The sequence below is a fragment of the Culex quinquefasciatus genome, chromosome 3 (assembly GCF_015732765.1).
Source record: "Culex quinquefasciatus strain JHB chromosome 3, VPISU_Cqui_1.0_pri_paternal, whole genome shotgun sequence".
NCBI lineage: Eukaryota > Metazoa > Arthropoda > Insecta > Diptera > Culicidae > Culex > Culex quinquefasciatus.
In genome coordinates, this window is record NC_051863.1 from 100,488,555 (window position 1) to 100,494,554 (window position 6,000).

General features: G+C 47.5%; 1 long non-coding RNA gene across 1 annotated transcript; it reads left to right on the forward strand.

Moving 5' to 3' along the window:
• Positions 1–4,556: 4,556 nt before the first annotated feature.
• Positions 4,557–5,489, forward strand: LOC6049459. Its single transcript, XR_005278984.1, has 2 exons — positions 4,557–5,155; positions 5,223–5,489. It is a non-coding gene; the product is annotated as an uncharacterized LOC6049459 (long non-coding RNA).
• The last annotated feature ends 511 nt before the right edge of the window (positions 5,490–6,000 follow it).

Genomic DNA, 6,000 nt, shown 5'->3' on the forward strand with positions numbered 1-6,000 from the left:
CAGCACTTGATAAAGAAACCTTCCGAGCGACCTAAGAATACGCATGACGAAGACAACCTTTAGCTCGTTCGGAATGTAGATGTTTTCGGACTTCTTGGCCTCGCATCTTTTTCGCGCTTTTCCATCACTCTACGCTCCATGTGGGCATACTTCTTAGTGTACTTCGTGGCACTTTAACAGACTTCCCGCTCGGGCTTTCTTTAGCTTAGGTTCCGGAACCACTAGCAGTTTTTTTTCCTTTCGGGCCCTCTTGTCAGCTGGCGCTTTTGCGGCCTGAGCAGTCTGCTAAAGCGGGCATCTCTCTGGTGTTCTGTGTTGAGCAGTATTCAACAACAACAAATAACGTCCAAGTTTGCTGCCAATAAATATCCAAAAATGTTGCCTGAAAATACAAATAAAAATCAACACTTTCGACGGGATTGGCCAACTTCACCCAAGTCCACCTTGATGGTCGATCCAAGCACCTTGATCTTGTCCGTGTCCATCAGCGTGCTAGCGATCAAGATCTTTGCATTCTCGATGCGCTTCGGCTAGTGCTTTTTGTCCAGCAGGAAACCCTCGTCCAGGAACGAATCCTTCAATCAACCGCCGGTGCACTGAATCGCGGTCAATTCTCCGGAGCACTTCAACCGCATCACGGCATCGACGACCAGCTTGGCAAAGTACTTCTTGTGCTGGAACAGAATCTTCGAGCTGAGCGTCGTCCGGGGAATGTTTATCAAATCCTCCCGGAACTTTTCCACATTCCAGAGCCGCGCCAATCAGCACCGAACGTGCCGCCTGCGTGGCCGCTCTTCATCCGGCGATGATTGTCTGCGGGTGCAACTTTTGCTCGGTCAGCTTTTCCGCCTTGCGCAGAAACTCTGACGACAACACCGTCACGGAAGTCGTACCATTGCCAACTTCATCGTCCTGGACGCGGCTCATGTCCACGAGGATTTTCGCCGCCGGATTTTCTACACCGACCGCCTTTAAAATCGTCACTTCGTCGTTGGTAACCTCATCCTGGCCGGCGATGCGGCCTTGCGCTACCAGAATCTTGTCCATTCTCTTCGGACCGGGGTGCTCTTGACCAGGTCGCCGATCGCGATGGCCTCCACAAACGAGGACAGCCGGCCGAATTTCTCCTCCTCGGCAATCGTTTCGGCGATTCGCTGAGGGCAGGGCAAAAGCTGGTGATAAATAGCCCTTGATATTTGCAGTGTGCGGCTTTCAGTGGTCACCGGAGCGCCGGCACTGGAATGGCCCCAGTCTAGGCTTATCTACATCCAAGCGCGTTGATTATCTGCCTACAAAAACAATACAAATCACAACTAAAATTTCTCAATCACACTGCTAGAAAACATTACCCGAAAAATTTGCTCCTCCTCGAGTTTGCACCAGGATTTTCCGCCAAAATCCGTTCCACTTGATGTTAGAGCCGCCGATCACACCCAACACACCGGGAGAATAGTTAACTTTTCCGGTCGTCAAAACGTGCGTCGTGCTCTGTGGACGGTGGAGCCGGTGATCACACCGGAGCAAACTTCTCCGGGCGTTGATAAAAAGTCGCAATTTTTGCTTTGTTTTTTTTTTTCTTCTGTCAAAACTGCTTGAAAAAAACCAAAACAAATACCGAGTTGCCAAACATGACCAAAAACTGCTCGAAGGCAAGGTTGCAAGATAGATTCCCTGGTTCAAAAGTCGAGCAGACGCTGGTCGCTTTAACCCGCTTTAACACGCGTTAACTTGCGATAACTTGCTTTAGGGTGGCGTTATGTGAAATCTCGGCACGATGTGTAGCGTTGATGCTTTCGAGCTCGTTTTTGTGCGTTTTAGTGTGTTATCGCGGAGTGACGTCCCCCTCGGCGTATCGGACAAACCTGCGTTGAATTCTCTCTAGCTGATAAACGGCGTTGTTGTAGTGCGGAGTCCAAACCGACGAGCAATATTCGAGCGAGGACCGGACCAATGAGCAGAACAGCGTTTTCAAGCAGTGGATGTCGGTGAAGTGGCGTGTCATACGGATCACCAGACCGAGCTGACGGGATGCTTTGGCAGTTATGAAGGACACGTGTTGCTTGAAGGTCAGTTTAACGTCCAGTATGACACCGAGATCCTTAACGTGATCAACTCTTTCCACTAGTGTGTCGCCAAGATGGTAGTTGAAGAGTATTGACAGTGCTTCCGGCTAAACGTTATCACCTGGCATTTACCGGGATTTAGGACCATGTGATTCGCCTCACACCAATCAGCGAACTTATCCAGTTCGCGTTGCAGGGCTTCGGCATCTTCGAGACAGTCGATCTTGGCGAACAGTTTGAGGTCGTCTGCGTAGGAAAGATGGGGTCCTCTCAAGGTGAAGTTGGCGTCGTTGAAATAGAACAAGAACACCAACGGACCGAGGTGGCTGCCTTGACCGATTCCAGAGGTAGCGTCGAAACTTTCGGAGAGTGCGTCCTCGATTTTCACCCGCAGCGAGCGTCCCGACAGATACGACCTGAACCATGTCAACAGACTGAATCCGAGCTTCTCGAGTTTGGCGATAGCGATACTGTGGTTAATCTTGTCGAAAGCTGCCGACAAATCTGTATAAACGGCGTCAGTTTGAGAGCGATTGTCGAAGCTATCGAACACGAACTCGATGAAGCACAGCAGATTCGTGGCAGTGGACCGTTTTGGAAAGAATCCATGCTGATCGCTGGATAATTCCTGGCGGCAATGAGCAAATATTGGACCAATCACCACCAACTCGAACAGTTTCGAAGCAGCGCAGAGGGCCGAGATACCTCTGTAGTTCTCGATGTTCCTACGATCGCCTTTTTTATGCACGGGGAACATGAAGGCCTGCTTCCATGCACACGGGAACTTTCCGGAGGCGAGGGATAGCCGGAACAGGTGCAAGAGGGGCGATACCAGCGCGGACGAACATCGCTTCAGCAGTGTCGAGGGAATTCCGTCCGGTCCAGGGGAGCTGGAATGTTTCAGTTTAGTTATCGCAGCTGATATGGCGTCGTCATCGATGTCAATCATGGGGAGAAATCGATCGCAACGGGGAACGCTGTTGGCAGCAATTTGGATCTCGTCGTCGGTGATATGTTCGTTTGTAAAAACACTCGAAAACTTTTTGGCGAACAGCCTGCAGATTTCCGCAGTGCTCTCAGCTTCCTCGTTGGCCAATCGCATGGACGAAGGCAGCCCAGATTCTTTGCGGTTCTCGTCGACGAATTTCCAAAACTTCTTCGGGTTAGCCTTCAGCTCACGCTGCTTCTTGCGCTGGTAGCTTGCCATACAACTGCGACTCAGACGCTGGTATTTGCTGTTCATTCTCAAGTAGTACTCGCGAAGGGAAAGTGTTCCACACCTAGAAAAGATCTTGAAAGCGGCTCGCTTCTGGGTTTTGAGGTTGCAAAGCTCCGGCGTTTGCCACGGTAGGTGAGTGGAATTACGCTTCCTGACCTTAATTTATCGATATTAATGTTTATTTATTTATTTATTTATTTATTCCAAGAACTTAAGACATCTGTCTTTTTTGTTCACGCCATAAATGTAGAAAGAAGTGCGCTTATCAGTTACTAAACAAAAATTAACGTATACTAAACGTAACTTCACTAAATACTTTTTTGATTTTATTCTAAATTATTAAAATGCCCTAGACATGCCTTCTTAAATCCCAACCTAGAGTTAATAGTCTGTAGATTATGCGGTAGTTGATTCCAAGTAGCAATGCCTCTAACAAACAAAGAATTAGAAAAATGAGTGGTTCTATTTCTCTGAATTTTGTACTTTCGCCCTCTTTGACTTCGTAGAGGTGTCAATTTTGAAAACAGGTAATGAGGAGACTGATTTGATATTATTGAATGGAGGATTAGAATGGATCTGAACATACCAAAACGTGAGAAAGGACACCCTACCAATATATGTTGCCGGTGAGTCACGCTTGCATAACGGTCTAAATTGAACACAAAACGGATACAAGAATTCAACGCTACTTTGAGTTTGTTATGACAATATGTTGATGACTGTTTCAAGATAAAATCACACGCTAAAAAGTGTGGATAAATAAGTGCTTTAAATAATTTCAGTTTTATTTTAGTATTCAAATGACTAGCTTTAAGACGCAGGGATCGCAGAGCTGCGTACACTTTGCCACACTGTTGCAATACAAATGAATCCCACTCAAAATTACTTTGAATTAAAATACCTAGACTTGAAACTGTATCGGAATATTGAATGACATTGTTATTTATCGTAATTTCCGGTTTTTGAACAGTACTTTTGGATCTTGATATGCAAATCGCCTGAGTCTTAGAAGCATTTAGTTTAAGTGAATTGAGATTTGCCCAGTTGTAAATAGTATGCATGTTGCTATTTATCAGTGTTGAAATTTCATTTGTTGTTTTGTGAGAGCAATCAAAATAGATCTGCACGCTAGGGGGGTGACACTTCGGTTCTTCCGGAGCTGGAACCTCGAGCTTGGAGCTGAAACCTCGAACTCGGAGCCAGCACCGCGCTGGAACCGTGTCTGGAACTTTGATTGAAAAGTAGCCGATTTTTGGAAATCAATTTAGCGTGCACCGCACAAGAGCTGTCACTGTCAACCAAAAAAATCAAAACAAAACCCAACCCGTTTTTTCATGCGAAGATTGCACGCGTTTTTTTTTCGTACCACCTGGATTCCTGGCCGTCGGATCCCAGCTGCTGACGACGTCGACCCCTGGTGTTTCCTGTGCTGCAAGGGCGGAAGTCTCATCTGCTGTGAAATCGAATCCGGCCATATGCCGCTGTGCGACGAGATCGTCTGGGCTAAATATTCCGTGTTCAAGTTCTGGCCCGCTATTGCGATTCCCCCGTCAATGGTTCTGGGTGTGGTGTTCCGGCGGCAGCACGAACAAACGGACATTTGCTTGCGCTTCAGGCAGAACAAGCTCACGCCCACGAATCGGTCCCGGACGATTTTAGCCTTGAACTGTCGATATACGTGAAAGTCAACTTCAACAAGTAGGTTGCTCCGCATGAGTAGGAGCAACGCGGCCAGATACGAGGAGGAGGAGGGCACAAAGGCAACATGGCCCGGTTCTTCAACCACTCGTGCGAGCCCAACTGTGAGACGCTGCTGTGGAAGGTCGGCGTAAACCAATCCGTGGGGCTGTTTGCCCTCAAGGACCTCAAGGTGGTAAGTTCTCAAAATCCCGGTAAATACACTTCCTGCAACTAACTCTTCTTACTCTTTTCTACGCTAGGGCCTTCAACTACAACTTTGAGACGTTCGGCGACCATAAGAAGATCTGCTACTGTGGTGCGGGCAAGTGTTCCGGGCTGATCGTCAGCCAAGTCATCCAAAAAAGGGAAATTTTCTTACAAATTTCCCATTTGCTCGAGCTTGGGAGTTTAAGTGAGCTGCACGTTATGGTTTTTAAATTCTATTTTTTTTTGTATAATCCATGTTCCATGTTCTTTAAAATTCTATAATAAAATATGATAAGGGGTGAAAGGGAACGTTGGTCTAAGATGACACGATTTCGCAATGGTGCTGACTCGGAATCCTCGCCTTGGGCAACACCTGGCAGGAGCGCGTGTATCACGAATCGTTTGAGTTTCTCCTCCTGCATCTGCAGGATCTGTTTTGTTCTGAATGCTGGTAGATCGAGTTTGAGTGGCAGATCAAGAAGGCGATCGTGGCGCTGCTGAATTACTGCAGGAACAAGCGGATTGGGGTGGAGTTTGGACAAGGCGCTTGACGGGATGACACATGAATTTTAAGCGGGTCGCCCGTTCATTTCGAGATGGTCATCAACATTTTCCAGTAGTTTGGGGACAAACTGATTGACATCCTGTGTCACGACTGCACGACGAAATCTGCAGGATGCTGACCACGTCCTATATCGACATGCTGTTGGACATGAACTCGCTGGCCAGAGTGATTCAGTTTATCTCGGAGCGCGGCTATTTGACGCACCTTATCGACTGCTTGCTCAAGAGTGACGGTCACTTGATGCACTTGTCGTCCGACTTGAGAAA